At 36.9% G+C, this 18,017-nt stretch overlaps 1 protein-coding gene across 2 annotated transcripts in view; it reads left to right on the top strand.

Annotated features, from left to right (window-relative positions):
* Positions 1-18,017, top strand: part of MET (MET proto-oncogene, receptor tyrosine kinase) — a 1,562,736-nt gene that overhangs the window by 895,467 nt on the left and 649,252 nt on the right. The window lies entirely within an intron of this gene.

An 18,017-nucleotide genomic window follows, 5' to 3' on the forward strand; every position in this document is an offset into this window, starting at 1 on the left:
AAGCCTTTTAGTATGTCATATATTACAAGAAAAATCTGGTAACATTGGCCTAACTGGATAATTGATGTTTGTATACTAATTGCTTAATTAATTTTTTAATTTTCACTATTTAAATGTTGGAGAAGTGTTTGTACAATGTCTTAGTCTGAGGAAGGTGGGGAAAACTTCAACTTTTATCAAATAAATCAGCTCTGCCTGATTTGACTTCCACTGTGGTTTTTTGTTTTTAGTTTGTTTGAAGTGCCTTTTCGAAAGTTATTCATGTCGAGTGGAAGCAGTGACAATGATCTAGGCAGCGAGCATCATCGGACTGCTTCTCAAGTGCTGTTTTCGCAAACTGAAACCCAGGAAAGACCGGAAGGGAATCAGTTGCAAACAGCACCACCAGTTTCAAGTTCACCGGGGGACCTAACGGTTCTGGTGAACCTACTTATGGTCAAAATAGATAATTTATCGCAGAGGGTCCAGGAGCTTACACCGACCCTAATGCACCAGGAATTAATGCAGGAACTGTTAATACCGCCAACATCATTACAGGAAGGAATATTCTAATACAGCAACAAACCAGCATTCTGAATTCGGATGTACCTGCACCTGACAATACAAACGGGGATTCTGCAGCTATACCTACTTTATCAGCAGTGCTTGCAAACAGGGACTTTTTTGCTACTAATGGCGTGGCAACTATGAATACACAGCAAGAAAGGGTGAGTACCTTTTTGGATAATTTGAATGTGTTTGACACCAAACTGTTCCGATGCAGGAAACTACAATTGGAGGTGTCCTACCTCCGTGAATGCATCACAAAGGGGCTAGTACCCAAGGGGTTACGACAATGGCATTACCCTGCAGGGGTAATTAATAACTCTGTGTTTCATAAGGAATTGCTAAGCCTATTTGATAGGCAGGGAATTGAATTTATGGAGGCTCTAATTAACTTTTATAATATTGAAATTAATATGTTGCAAGAAGATTTAATCAAATTGGAAACTTCGTTACAACAACATATAGATTTCCTAAGATATTGTTATGACTATCTTAGAATTTTATCCAGTATTGAAGCCCCCATTACTAAAATGCTATCAAATAAGAAACGTAAGAAGAGTAGACGTTTTAGACTACAAAAATTTTAAAGCGTACCCCCCTCCCCCTCCTGGACAGGTTGCGGCTTGGAGGGTTCCCCAAATGAATGAAAATCATGGGGCTGTTCATGAGGATGAATCTTATGAAAATGTGAATCAGAATGATGGTACAGCTATTCGCAGAAGCGAACGAATAAGAAATTATACTAATAACAATAATAATAATCTTAATCGTAGAAACAACAATAATGTAAATGAAGACTTTTCCCCATCTGATGAGCAGGTCTTCAATGAAAATAATGGGGAAAACTCGCAGGATTTTCACAGGCCCTCGACAGTGAGGAACACCACATCGAACAATGAGCAGAACAATCGGAGGGGCAATCAGAGGAGGAGGAGTATCAGTTAAATAATGCTAGTGCTGAAGCTCTACCTTCCGAAAATGGGCCTAGCATTTTATATAACAAAAAAGGAGACTTTAAAATTTATAATTACACAATATTAACTGTTGAGCCTGATTTAGTGGACTTCTTTGCTAAAGGCTTGTCATTTATTCCAGATAGAAGATGCAACTTAGTGAAAACAGTGATTGATCTTAAATTATTTGTCCGAAAGCTAAATTTAGCATGTACATTGGGCAATATGCCTTCTCTGGTTAATTCACACAGGATTTCTAGTGTGTTTAATCCCCCTCTAAATCCAACTCTACACATTTTTGAAAGGGCAATGGCTTCTAGTAATCAACATTCCATCAGGGGCCAAATAAATGTAAGCAATGAGGAGTTGGCTTTCATCAAACTATTGAATGATTGCAAAGTGAGGGTGATGGCGCCTGACAAAGGCGGGGGACTGATATTTATGGATGAATATTTGTATGAAAGCAAAATGTTGGATTATTTGGAGTCAGACATTTATATACCCTCCAGCATCAACGAGATAAACGTAGCCTATAATGGAATTAAGAACATTTTGGAAGATTTGCTGGTGGAAGGAAGCATTGACTATGACTTATATCTTTATTTATCCATTTCAGACCAATAGTGGATGGGAGGGGGTCTATAACTTATGCATGTGCTAAGGTGGTGGATAGTCTGTTAAAGCCATTATTAAAGCCACATCTGCAGGGATTCATGGAGTTTCCTCTCAAACATCAGCAAAATTCCATATGAACCAACTTTGATCTTTTTGGTAGTTGATATTAAGGACTTATATACAGTTATCCCTCATGAGTTAGGGATAACGTGGACAGTTGACTTTATGCTCAGTAAGGGGGCACCAAATGATCAAATGTGGTTGGTTGAAACTTTATTGGATGTCATTTTAAAAAATTATTTTCTGGTGTTTAAGAATAGATTCTTCCTACAAACCACTGGTATTGCCATGGGGTCACCGTGTGGCTGCACTTTTGCCAATAGTGTATTGGCCTATTGGGAATCAGAGTTGCTTTCATGTCACCTGGTATACTAGATACCAGGATGACATGTTCTTTTATGGAGGGCCATTTGATGTCATACCAAACTTCATCGAGAGCATATCAAAAATGACCCAATTTCTTGAGTTTACATACTCTATGGGAACTGAGGAGATTACTTTCCTGGATGTTAAAATTAGCAAGGATAATGATGCTAATAAGTTTAAGTCAACCATTTAACACTTATTTGCATTTCACCAGCTCGCATCCACTGCGGACAATTTATTCGTGCAGCCAGAATGGTGTCCGAACAATGTGATTTTGTGGGTGAATGCGACAAAATTCAATCTATGTTTCTAATGAGAGGGTATCCCCATGTGCTTGTAGAACAAATTAAACAAGAAGTTCTATACAAGAGAGAAACAGGCCATTTCCAACCTTTATTAAGGGGAGGTAAAATGCAAGCTATTTCTAATAATAGGAAAGAACATTTTAACATTTCTTTCTTATTTACATATTGTGTTGACTTCAAGTCTATCAGGAATATTATTTCCAAGAATTGGAAATTATTTGCTGATGGCCAACAACTTATAAAAATATTTGGGGAGAAGCCAAATTTTATTGATAAACGAGGGAATAACTTAAAAGAACTCTTGGAAAGTACTAAAGAGAAAACACAGGAGAGACAACTAGGGATGTCTAAATGTGGGATGTGTTCTCTTTGCAGACATATGGTGGTGGGAAAATCCATTAAAATAATGGGCAATGATTATTTAATCAAAGGGAAATTCAATTGCAACTCTAAAGGGGTGGTCTATGTGGCTCTATGCAGGCATTGTCCTGCATTTTACATCGGCAAGACCGATAGACCATTCAAGAAAAGGGTATATGAACATGTATATGCTGTGAATAATGGGGACACAAATAATGCATTAGCAAAACATGTTTGCCAAAACCCTACCCATACCTTTGAGTTTACAATATTATATCAGGTACAACCACAGATCAGAGGGGGTCCATGGCAATTACAACTAGAAGAACAAGAGGTGGCTCATCATCCTATACACCACCAGGATTAAATGAAGTAGTATCAATCAAATGCATATTAAAACTTAAAGCCTTGAAGAGGTAGAACCTAATAATTTAATAATTTTAACAATTTCAACAGTCTAATATTTTAATATTGTAATATTTTAATATTTTATTAAACCCCAATTTAAATTTTAAACTTTAAATATTAGTCCATTGTTTGCTCTAAGAATCAAACTAAGTTATAGTTCAACTAGCTGCTGCTGTCTAATGAAATCAAAGTGAATAATATATAATACATAATATATAATATAAATATAAATATATTAATACATAATATCTTGCATTAAAATAGAATATTTATTTACAGATTTGAAATATATTTGATTCATTTATGTAAAGTACAGGAAAAGGTTTTTAAGTGCATTTAAAATGTTATTTAAAATGTTTTCAAGCCTTTTAGTATGTCATATATTACAAGAAAAATCTGGTAACATTGGCCTAACTGGATAATTGATGTTTGTATACTAATTGCTTAATTAATTTTTTAATTTTCACTATTTAAATGTTGGAGAAGTGTTTGTACAATGTCTTAGTCTGAGGAAGGTGGGGAAAACTAACTTTTATCATATAAATCCGTGCTCTGCCTGATTTACAGTTACTACGACTTCCACTGTGGTTTTTTGTTTCTACGTATTGATTATATGAAAATTTAAACAAGAAAGAGATAGAAAGGACTGACAAAATAATAGTGTTTCATGCAATATTTAGAAAATGAGATGCCAGGAATTATTTTATAATCAGACTTGGTATAAGAACATATAGTAATTGTTAATAATATTAAAAATAGTTATGTATAAAATTGTGGAGGGTTGAATATATGAAAAGGGCTAACAGATATGTTTTTGTTCCTTTGGAGAATGTATGAAAAATGTTCTGATAGTAAAATTAATTTTTCCTTAATTTTGATGTGTAAATAATGTTTTTAAATGAAGTCCTCTTACCCTACTCTTTTCTGATAGGTACCATGTTTTTTATTTACATCTGCCTGAGTTACCACCAGAAAAGCATATGAGACCTTGCTTTAACATCTTATCCATAGGATGACACACTAAGAAGTGCAGCACCCCTCTTATGCATACTGTTGTGTCAGCAATCAAACTATGCACTGTGGAAATAGAACCCACAGACTTCTGCACTACAGGCGAGTGTGCTATCTGTTGTTCCAGTGACACTGCTATAGATATGTGCTAGATCATATGTGGTTAGTGATAAGGAATCTTTGTCTAGGTTTAATATATGTATCTCTGTCCCTTTATAACCTCTCTCACATTCTATACAATAAAGATTTCTATCACTACTCCTCAGTTTCTTTCATACCTTAATCCTCGCTATATATTTAAATTTCTATCCAATCTTCCCACTTTATCCATCTCCTTCAAATACTTTCCACTGCTATCTTATAACCAAGTTCTGTATCAGTAAATATCTTAGTAGTCTTACCCCAAATATCCTTGGCTCATCAGATACACATTGCATCTTTCTCTCTTCCAGCTTTAACTACTGTCTACCTACAAAACTAATGTTTCACACTCCTTACTTCAGTTTTATTTATTCCTAACATCTATAATGTAACCCTCCTTACCAGTACCTTATACCTAATATCTGTGTCACATATATTGCACATGAGCTGTTTGCATACTAAATGCTTTATACTTGAAATTTAATATGTATAATATCACCAAAGAGGAAATAGCTGTTCTGATTTTGTATAGGTTTATAGGTTCATAGGTGTATACTATGCTAATAGCTCTGGGGCCTTTACAAGCCTAGCCATAGAATTACCCTGGCATAGTGCCACCCAACCTTAGTTCCTAGTGCTTCTGTCGAGTAGACCCACTGGAGTTATCTCCAGGGTGAATTTTCTATTTCCCATCTAGACCTAGATGCAGTGACCACTCCCCAACCTTCCTGTACAGAAAACAAGTCCACACCCAAACCAACATAATATATAAATTCATCCGTAGCAAAAACAAATTCTCCTCTTCCACGTTTAACCTACTACTTCAACAAAACAACTGTTCACCACTTAGTAGCCTCCCTCTTGATCATGCTGTTCAGTACTTTAACAATACCTTTCTTAATATACTAAACAACCTTGTACCCACTAGAAAAATTAGACCAAAACCCATTAACTTATGCTGGCTAACAAAAGACACTAAATTACTGCTAAAACAAAGCGACAGGGCTTGGTTAACTTAGCACACTACCAAAGATAGAGTGAACCTCATCATATATCAACAACTCCGAAATCTAGCTAAGAAACAAAGAAAATCTGACAAACAAAACTACATGAAACATGCCAACAACAACAACACCAAAACAATCCCCAAAAATTCTGAAAAAGTATAAACAATCTCTTCAACCCTGGCTATACCCCAACCCCTCCACCAGTCAGCACAAATGTAACTGATCCTATTGCAACACAATTCAACTCACACTTTATTAACACAATCACCTCACTGCTGGATAACCAGCCTAATCAACCTCTGTCCACATCCTCCTCAGAGCCCCCAAACCCACTCATATTTACAATGATTCAAACTAGCTATATAAAATCACTCCTTTCCAAGCTTAAAACCTGCTGTCTAGCAGCAGACCAGCTACCCAATGAATTTCTTAAAATTGCTGCCCCCACAATTGCCTAAACCATATATGTCCTGATCAATCACTCCATTGCAGAGCAATACATCCCCTGTCTCTGGAAAATATCTCATATCATTCCCCTCCATAAAGGCGGACCCTCTAAAGAACTAACCAACTACCTCCCCATAGCCATCCTCTCTACTCTTGCTAAAATTTTAGAAAAATGCATTCACAACAAGCTCCTAAACCACCTCTTCAGTCACAACCTCCTTTCCTCCTCACAACGTGGTTTTAGACCAAAACATAGCACTAGTACTGCCCTTCTGTCTTTCACTAACACCATCCAACATCTCATAAATGAAGGGCAACTTGTCTCATCCATTTTCTTTGCTATGTCAAGTACTTCTCAACAAACTCCCATCCTATGGCCTTAGTTCATCAGCTCTATCCTGGTTCCATAGCTATCTTTCCAACTGACAGCAAGCAACCAAATGGGAAAACAGCTTTCCCCCTTACTCCCCATCTCTGTTGGGATCCTTCAAGGTTCCATACTAGGCCCTCTCCTCTTTACAATATTTACAAATAACCTCAGTTCTGCAATGCAACTATCCTCCATTGTCCAGTATGCTGATGATTCCACACTTATATGCTAAGCCCCCACTCCCCAGGAATTCCAAATAAAAATGCAAACCTCTTTTCAAGATATAGAAAACTACCTCACAGAACATCAACTTATTTTAAACTCAAACAAAACTAAGATAATAGTCTTCAGAAAGAACAAACCCAAATCACATGAGCCCCCTCTAACAATACTCTCCTCAAACAGAACTAAGATAGACTCAACAAGCCAAACCAGACTTCTGGGCATAACAATAGATGATAACCTAAGATCTGACAGGTACATTTCCCTCACTATCAAAAAAGTCCACTCCAAACTAGGCACCCTGTGTAGAGCCAAACAATACCTTACAGACAGTGCCAGACTAGCCACTGTTCACTCACAACTACTTTCCACCCTCCTTTACAGATCACAAATATTTACTAACCTATGAAAAACTGACTTAAATAACCTAGAATCCTGCTACAACAAAATCACTAAATTTGCCACAGGACACCCATATAGAACCCACCACTGCACCATACTTTCCCAACTCAGCTGGCTAGAACTCCCTAACCTCCTATCACTCAACCAGCTGACCACAGCCCACAAAATAATCCACCTACCCAATGATTGCCCTGCACTTTCCAAACTAATCCAACCCAATGAAAATATCAGATCACTCAGATCTTCTAACAAACTAATGCTAAAGTTATTCAACCCCACAACTCCCATGGCACCTCTCTCTACTCTTACAAAGTTGCTAAGCTCTGGAACTCACTTCCTCAAACCATAGCAAAACATCCTAACTATCACGAGTTCAAACAACTCCTAAAAGAACATCTGGCAAAACATTGGCTTTGCACCTGCCAAATACCTGGCTACGTCTACCCACCCCCTGACTTTATCTCCTAGTTTTGCTCCTTCTAATCTCCAGCTCTTAACCTCATGACTTCTGTTTCTTACCACCTAGCTAAATTCAGTTTTCCATTAGCAGCTAGCTTTTGGACAGAGGTCCTACGCAATCTTACTGATCTGATATTTGTAACCACATCTACCACTGTTATATGTCTCTAAATCATTTTATATCCATACATTCTATTACCTGCTGCTGTATTTGTCCTTGACAATAATTTAATATTGCCACTTTAATTACACTGTTACTATGGATCACACACAATACATTTTTGCCAATACTCTTACTATTGTAGTAATATTAGTGTCGCTAGCAATATTTTCTGCAAGTATTGTTAGCAAGATTAGTATTATTCGTTTCTATAACTGTAAACTGTATAACTGGAGCTATTCTCCCTGGGTCTCTGCTGAAAATGGACTTCTGGCCCAGCCAGACATTACCCGGTAAACAAATGTAATAAATTAAAATAAATAAATAAATAATATTTATCTTCCCCACATAGAAAGACCTGCAGCGGTCACATTCTACTAAACAAACAAGATTTATTGTGTTACAACTCACATTCACTTTAAAAATGTGTACAAGCCCTGTATTAGGATGTAAAACTGTGTTGTCAATTGCTATATAACTACAAAAACAACATTTCTGACAAAGCTGAGTGCCAAATGGCTCTTGGGGTCTAGAGTGAGTCAAATTATTGCTCTTATAAAACAGAAGTCTCCTTGGCTTTATTGGATTGGATTTGTCCATAACAGACTTAAAAAGAAAAAAGTCATGGGCATTCAGAACTTCCATATAGCTGAAACACCAGATGTCCTTAAGGGGTAATTTGCATATATCCCATGTGCCTCTAATACAAGAGGTTTAAGGAATCACACAGTGGAAAGTCTAGCTTGGATAGACTTTTCTTGTAATTTTTACATTACAAAATAGAAAGAACAGAAGAAGAGAAAGGGTAAATAGCCTACAAAACCCCTCTAAACTTAAAATCTACAGTAATCCAGAAGTCTCAAGTCAAGTCTCGTATCCCACACGTGTTCCAGAAGGTAACAGGACTAACAAGAAACAGAGTACAAAGGATAAGTCCAGATAAAATCACTTTAGCTAACAGATCTAGGAGACTCTCTCTCTGATACCCTCCCTGTGGAAGGAGTAAAGATATTTTGTTGAAGTTTCAAGTAGTTTATTCAGTCAAGTAGGTAGATGAACGAGTGTTCTTGTTCTAATTAGAACATCATTGATTATTGTTATTATGAGCTGCGGTGTGGTACTTCTACCCTATTCAAGTTGTGCAGCTAGATGAACGAGTGTTCTTGTTCTAATTAGAACATTGTTGATTATCGTTATTATGAGCTGCGATGTGGTACTTCTACCCTATTCAAGTTGTGCAGCTAGATGAGCGAGTGTTCTTGTTCTAATTAGAACATCGTTGATTATTGTTATTATGAGCTGCGGTATGGTACTTCTACCCTATTCAAGTTGTGCAGCTAGATGAATGAGTGTTCTTGTTCTAATTAGAACATAATTGATTATTGTTATTATGAGCTGCGGTGTGGTACTTCTACCCTATTCAAGTTGTGCAGCTAGATGAACGAGTGTTCTTTTTCTAATTAGAACATTGTTAATTATTGTTATTATGAGCTGCAGTGTGGTACTTCTACTATTCAAGTTGTGCAGCTAGATGAATGAGTGTTCTTGTTCTAATTAGAACATCGTTGATTATCATTATTATGAGCTGCGGTGTGGTACTTCTACCCTATTCAAGTTGTGCAGCAGAATGAAGTAATGAGTTCAAGTTGGGAGACTAGCTGGAAATTTACTTATTTTATTATAGCACTGTCCAAGTTGGTTCATTAGTGTGTTTCAAGATTTGTGAAAACTTTAGATCCACACAGAAGACTGCTGTGGTCAGAGGGATATGAACTGGCTTTGTAAAATAGCCATAATTTGCAGTAGGTATTCTGCACAACATTGATGTGTTGGTCAAATTTAAGTCTGTCATCTATAGCAATGTAGTCATTTGGTATGGATGAATTGTTCTATTTTTCCATTTTTGCTGTTGTTAGATAAATTTGTATTTAGTGTAGAGATAGCTGGTGGTAGGTTACTGGAGGTAATGTGATTATCTTATTACTCTGGCCAGGTCTCAGTAAAGGAAAAGGGGTCTTGAGTGACTGCTTGGAGTTGAGATAATGTCGGGGATGAACAGACAAAAGTTGAATCATCAGCAAATTATATGATGGTGGCACGTTGCCTGCCTTGTGGCTGTCATTTATGAATATATTAAATATGAAGGGGTCATACTACTGATGCTTGTGGTATGCCTGTTTGCACTGAAGGGTGAGCAAGATTCCTGCAATTTGACAGTGTATGTATGCCAGCTGGGGTAACTAGAAAAACATTCGCTGGTGGTGCTGCATAACCCTAGTTGTGTCTTCTATGCCTAGACACAAAACAAGAAGGAATTAACAGGAAAGTCGGAAACAATCACTAATCTTGAGTGGAAGGGTCAATCACAGAATTACAAACAACAGGATGGGAAAAGGTGAGACAAAGTACTGGGACCCAAAGCTAAACAATGTAAACACAATGTGAAGCATAAGAAGGGAGGTAAAGCATAGAAGAAACAAGAGAAATGTGAAGTGCTGGAAACAAATAGGAGCTAGAAGTAAAAATAACCACAAGCCTTACAGCAATACCTGACATGAAAGGGGTTGAATACTATGAGAGTAACAAGGGAAGGGGGAGGAAAGAGATGTAGATGTAAAGGAAAGAAAGGTGGGAGGAGAGGAATATATTACAAGAGAAAAGGCAATAGTAATATGCATGGAAAATAAGGAAATAGAAGGGAAAGAAGGAATAACTTAATCAGAGTTAGTAATGATGGTGATTAGAATGTATACATCAAATGATTAAAAGGGAATGTTAGACTGAGCTTCACCTGTTGTAAATGCACGTTTGTAAATTCTGTTATTATCTAGTAGCTGTAGTACTGCCAGGAAAAGCAATAAAAATTGTGAAATAAAAATAATTACAATTACACTGATGAGATCAATACTGCACATACACTTGTGCCAGCACAGAGATCAAGTGAAACATGAAAACAAACAACCTATTAAATACATTCATCGGATAATAGAAATAACATTTTGGGGAATGGAAGTTATGATGTGAGATTTACTTTTAATGGGTTGGGCTTCATTGCAAAGAACACTGGACTATCCATACACAAGCGTGATATAGTTCTTAAATAAATCATAACATCTGGGTTTGAATTACGTCATTAGAATAATTAATTGAAGATTATTGGCTCAGTGTCTTCCATTTTTTTTTATTTTAAGTCTAATAGCCTACTTTGTAGTCATAATATAAAAAACAGAGATTAATTTGTTCATTTAAACACTGAATCTGTTCCTTTATGTTGTAGAATATTGAAACTGAATCTAAAACGTAATGCATAACAGTATATTATTAGACTTGCTGTTACTGGTGGGATTCACTCAAATGCACCCTTTACAATGCTTGCACAGCTAAGCAGTTGTGTCTGGTGATACTGGGAGCCAATGCCAGCAGCACACCAGGATAATTAAAGAGTAGAGCAGTAATTATGCACATAGACATAGCCATGTAGTAAAACACATACCCGAATGGGTAAGACACTATCCGTAGAGTGGCTGCTTATCAGCAGCATACTGCACAATCTCATAAAGACTAAAAAGGTGAACTCACAGGCTGATCCATCTGAAAATTAAACCAGTGTAGCAATAATTTACATGTGCATTGGCAAGATGGCAGAAAAAAGAAAATGCCAGAGAATGCTGGATTGCCATAAGTGTTTGCATCGTTCATTGTGGCCAAGTATATGAGTGTCTGTCAGATGTTTAAAAGGGTAGGAAAACAGTGTATAAGATAGTAGGGGAAATGAGAATGCAGCAATCAGAGGGTCACACACAGACAACAAATCAGAGAGTCTAAGAACAGGCAGGCCAACATTTTGTGGAATAAGGACTCATTTTTTTCTTTATATAGAGAAGTAATTAAGGGGAAGTGCATAAGACAAAACATGGTAAGAAAGGTGGGATAGGACAGTTTACAGTGAAGGAAAGACATACACAAAACACTTCAGAGAAAGTGAAGTGGATGTGTGTACACTGAGACGAAGGGACATGGGACGAGATTCCAACAAAGAGGGTAGACAAATGGTGATGGAGAAGGGTTCAATGCACAAAGTATAAGGGGGGGAAACAAGAGGAAGGCAACACATATGCTAAGGATAGGGTGAGGTACAAGCTATGATGATATGAGGTACTGTCAGCAAAGCTAGCTGGAATTCTGTAAATAATTATATGTCATTTGCGAACTATCAAACTGATTTATACAAGATGCTTGTGTTACAAATGTATTAGAACTGTATGTCATGTGTATATCAAACTGATTTGTACAGATATTTGTGTTGAAAATGTATTTGTAAAGTGCTTGTGTTTAAATGTATCAACAGTGTGCTCTACTGGAGAAAACAGAAATGTACATACACTATTGCAGTTGTTTAAATGTGTATGTTTTAATAGAGGAAATTGGAAGACAGGAGGTTAACCTCAGTCAAACAAACTTTAAAATATATCTGAAATTAAGTCCCTTTATGGACTAGACCATAAAGATGCTATTTCACAGGTTTCAATGCAGGCAGAGACAGAAAGTCTGTACTAGGAAGCTTTCTGCATTGAGGTGAACTAACTGCTACTCTGGAAGTGTGAAGGTATGAAATTGTTTTATGACTTCCAGCACCTGCTAAAAAACATTCAACCCAGACCATCAAAATGCTTTGGAAAATAACATTCTTGTGAGAGAGAGGCAAGCGTTATTACACCTCCCACTTCCTATCTCTCCAGATAATAGTAACTCTAATATCCCACAACAGAGATCTCGCTATAAGAAGTACACAATACCATTCAACCTATACCACTGAAAAAATAAAATAAAGAAACAGTATTTTTGCTGAATGGGTCAAGTTTCCCCCACACCCCCTTCTGTGAATATGCTAACTCTGTGATCAATCATCAGTAGGAACAAAGAAAAAATCCTTGTCCCCCATTGTTCTATGTTGTGACTCTAACAATCACAGTAGTTTTAATGAGCTCACTAAAAATCATCAGTTATTTCCTTTTTAATAAAACTTAAATTGAAGTTGTATATATCTGTATGGATTACTATAAAATAGTTGACCAATGCATGATGCAAAGATCAACATAGAAATAATCAAAAGGTCATGAGAATAAGTAAGTAAAATTTTTTATAAGTATGAAAGCCCCCCTGCAGCCTCCACACCCCCTGCTACTTAAATATACCAAGTACAGTACAATGCCAGGGAAAGGATATATTTTGTATTCCCCATATTATAGCAATCTTAGACCACTAACACTAATGAGTAGATTAAACAGAGCTGGTTTAAACCAAACATTCATCAGCTAAATTACTGGAACCTTGTGTCAAGCTACAGTGCATCGACTACATTTCGGGAACCCATATAAATATATATAAATAGATGGATAGATAGATAGACAGATAGATACCTAAATATATAGATTTATATATCTCTGTAAATATATATCTATCTATCCATCTATCTATCTATACATATATATATAATTTGAGAAGTTCTGGTTTAATTTCTGGTAAGCAGATTCATTCAGTGCATCTGCAGCCTCCCACTCTCACCCAAAGTATACCTTGACAATGCTACAGGAGTTTACTCTTTGGATGCAAATAGAGTCTTTGCAGAAGCACTCAGGAGTACCACCTGTGTATGCCGTAGTTGTGTATCTTTACGTGAGCATTTCGCTGAGCCTTAGCTCAGAGAAGGAAACTGAATGAAAATCGATCAACTCACAGCAAAGGTGCTAAAGCTGAAATAAAAATATACAGAAATCAAAACCATATACTCCCCTGCACCCATGTGAGTCTTGTGCCTTAACACACCATGCCATTATATTTCTTACTCCAGGACTGCCACCACTACTAAAACAACAAGTTCCATGCTGTCAAATTCTACACTTGAAGAACTGGGATGCAAGAAAGTAAGAGAATCGATGGCCATTAAAGCTGTATAACTTCCAAGGTTAATATTTATCTCCTTAAAAACTATATTCATTAGAGAGGGTGTGATATATTCTTTTAAGCATCTTAATAATCAAACGTTATTCATTTTCTCACTTACTTCCTTAGTGCTTGATAAGTGATCAGTAAAGGCATTCTTCAGGGACTTTTTACAGTCATTACACAATCGAGAGACAAAAAGAAAGCAGGAAAACTAATGCATTTTTTTTAACAATAAAGAAAACACACTTTCAATAAATAGAATTAACAGTGGAAATAAAAAAATATGACACGCATTGCATACCTTTCACAGCTGAGAAAAAATTTTACAAAACGTGTAAGAGAAGAAAAGGGCGCAATCTGACTATATAAGGTGGCTTGCTCATGGTAAGACTTGATGAAATGTTATTTAGATCAGGTTGTTGAAAATGATGGGTACATTCTTTGTAGTGGAGTCAGAAACATTAATGTGAAGAAGGAAAAGAAGACAGCATGCTGTGGGTAAATCATGTTGTGCAGCTTATCCAACAAGTAGGAAGATCAAAAACTAGGTCAGCAAAATGTTCTTTAACTGCTGCAAAAATCCTTTATATGTTGTTTCAACAAATATTCTGTATTTTCAGCTCTGACCTGCTGTCCACAGTTCATTTAGACAGAAACATAAAAATAATTACACCACTTTTCTTTTCTCAACATGCGCAAATTATTTAAATGTGCATGTTTCGGTTTTCAGCAAAATAGAAATACGTGTTATTTTAATAATTATTTGAAAAATGGTTGTATTCTTAGAAAAAGTCATAAACAGGTTTATTATAATGTTTATACATAAGCACTGCAATGTATCTTAAAGTGAACAGTACACAGATCAAACAGAAATATGTTGTGATTCAAAACTCAAGTGCAGTATAAATCGGTAAAACCTTATTATGCTGAATTATAAAATAAAAGCACAATACCTGTGAACTGACTGTGTTTTATAGCAATCACAAACACCAACTAACCCCAAACACTAGCAGGACTGCTCTGATTGTGTTTTATAGCAATCACATCACAAACACCAATTAACCCCACACACTAGCAGGACTGCTCTTATTGTGTTTTATAGCAATCACATCTCAAACACCAATTAACCCCACACACTAGCAGGACTGCTCTGATTGTGTTTTATAGTAATCGCATCACAAACACCAATTAACCACACACACTACCAGCACTGCTCTGATTGTGTTTTATAGTAATCACATCACAAACACTAATTAACTCCACACAGTAGTAGGACTGCTCTGATTGTGTTTTATAGCAAGAACATCACAAACACCAGTTAACCCCACACACTAGCAGGACTGCTGTGATTGTGTTTTATAGTAATCACATCACAAACACTAATTAACCACACACACTAGCAGGACTGCTCTGATTGTGTTTTATAGTAATCACATCACAAACACCAATTAACCACACACACTAGCAGGACTGCTCTGATTGTGTTTTATAGTAATCAAATCACAAACACCAGTTAACCCCACACACTAGCAGGACTGCTCTGATTCTGTTTTTTTGTAATCACATCACAAACACCAATTAACCCCACACAGTAGTAGGACTGCTCTGATAGTGTTTTATAGCAATCACATCACAAACACCAATTAACCACACACACAAGCAGGACTGCTCTGATTGTGTTTTATAGTAATCGCATCACAAACACCAGTTAACCACACACACTAGCAGGACTGCTCTGATTGTGTTTTATAGCAATCACATCACAAACACCAATTAACCACACACACTAGCAGGACTGCTCTCATTCTGTTTTATAGCAATGACATCACAAACACTAATTAACCACGCTCACTAGCAGGACTGCTCTGATTGTGTTTTATAGCAATCACATCACAAACACCCATTAACCACACTCACTAGCAGGACTGCTGTGATTGTGTTTTATAGTAATCACATCACACACACACTAGCAGGACTGCTCTGATTGTGTTTTATAGTAATCACATCACAAACACCCTCACCACACACACTAGCAGGACTGCTCTGATTGTGTTTTGTAGCAATCACATCACAAACACCAATTAACCACACACACTAGCAGGACTGCTCTAATTGTGTTTTATAGTAATTACATCACAAACACCAATTAACCACACACACTAGCAGGACTGCCCTGATTGTGTTTTATAGTAATCACATCACAAACACTAATTAACCACACATGCTAGCAGGACTGCTCTGATTGTGTTTTATAGCAATCACATCACAAACACCAATTAACCACACACACACTAGCAGCACTGCTCTGGTTGTGTTTTATAGTAATCACATCACAAACACCAATTAACCACACTCACTAGCAGGACTGCTCTGATTGTGTTTTATAGTAATCTCATCACAAACACTAGTTAACCACACACACTAGCAGGACTGCTTTGATTGTGTTTTATAGCAATCACATCACAAACACAAGTTAACCACACACACTAGCAGGACTGCTCTGATTGTGTTTTATAGTAATCACATCATAAACACCAATTAAGCACACACACTAGCAGGACTGCTCTGATTGTGTTTTATAGTAATCACATCACAAACACTAATTAACTCCACACAGTAGTAGGACTGCTCTGATTGTGTTTTATAGCAAGAACATCACAAACACCAGTTAACCCCACCCACTAGCAGGACTGCTGTGATTGTGTTTTATAGTAATCACATCACAAACACTAGTTAACCACACACACTGGCAGGACTGCTCTGATTGTTTTTTATAGCAATCACATCATAAACACCAATTAAGCACACACACTAGCAGGACTGCTCTGATTGTGTTTTATAGTAATCACATCACAAACACTAATTAACTCCACACAGTAGTAGGACTGCTCTGATTGTGTTTTATAGCAAGAACATCACAAACACCAGTTAACCACACACACTAGCAGGACTGCTGTGATTGTGTTTTATAGTAATCACATCACAAACACTAGTTAACCACACACACTAGCAGGACTGCTCTGATTCTGTTTTTGTAATCACATCACAAACACCAATTAACCCCACACACTAGCAGGACTGCTCTGATTGTGTTTTATAGCAAGAACATCACAAACACCAGTTAACCCCACACACTAGCAGGACTGCTCTGATTGTGTTTTATAGCAATCACATCAAAAACACCAATTAACCACACACACTAGCAGGACTGCTCTGATTGTGTTTTATAGTAATCACATCACAAACACTCTAACCACACACACTAGCAGGACTGCTCTGATTGTGTTTTATAGTAATCACATCACAAACACTAATTAACCACACTCACTAGCAGGACTGCTCTGATTGTGTTTTATAGTAATCACATCACAAACACTAGTTAACCACACACACTTGCAGGACTGCTTTGATTGTGTTTTATAGCAATCACATCACAAACACCAATTAACCACACACACTAGCAGGACTGCTCTGATTATGTTTTATAGCAATCACATCACAAACACCAATTAACCCCACACACTAGCAGGACTGCTCTGATTGTGTTTTATAGTAATCACATCACAAACACCAGTTAGCCACACACACTAGCAGGACTGCTATGATTGTGTTTTATAGTAATCACATCACAAACACTAATTAACCACATACACTAGCAGGACTGCTCTGTTTGTGTTTTATAGTAATCACATCACAAACACCCTAACCGCACACACTAGCAGGACTGCTCTGATTCTGTTTTATAGTAATCACATCACAAACACCAGTTAGCCACACATGCTAGCAGGACTGCTCTGATTGTGTTTTATAGTAATCACATCACAAACACTAGTTAACCACATAGCAGGACTGCTTTGATTGTGTTTTATAGCAATCACATCACAAACACCAATTAACCCCACACACTAGCAGGACTGCTCTGATTGTGTTTTATAGCAATCACATCACAAACACTAATTAACCACACACACTAGAAGGACTGCTCTGATTGTGTTTTATAGTAATCACATCACAAACACTAATTAACCACATACACTAGCAGGACTGCTCTGTTTGTGTTTTATAGTAATCACATCACAAACACCCTAACCGCACACACTAGCAGGACTGCTCTTATTCTGTTTTATAGTAATCACATCACAAACACCAGTTAGCCACATATGCTAGCAGGACTGCTCTGATTGTGTTTTATAGTAATCACATCACAAACACCAATTAACCACACACACTAGCAGGACT

The sequence above is a fragment of the Protopterus annectens genome, chromosome 11.part0 (genome assembly GCF_019279795.1).
Source record: "Protopterus annectens isolate FY-2018-M chromosome 11.part0, PAN1.0, whole genome shotgun sequence".
Classification (NCBI taxonomy): Eukaryota; Metazoa; Chordata; order Ceratodontiformes; family Protopteridae; genus Protopterus; species Protopterus annectens.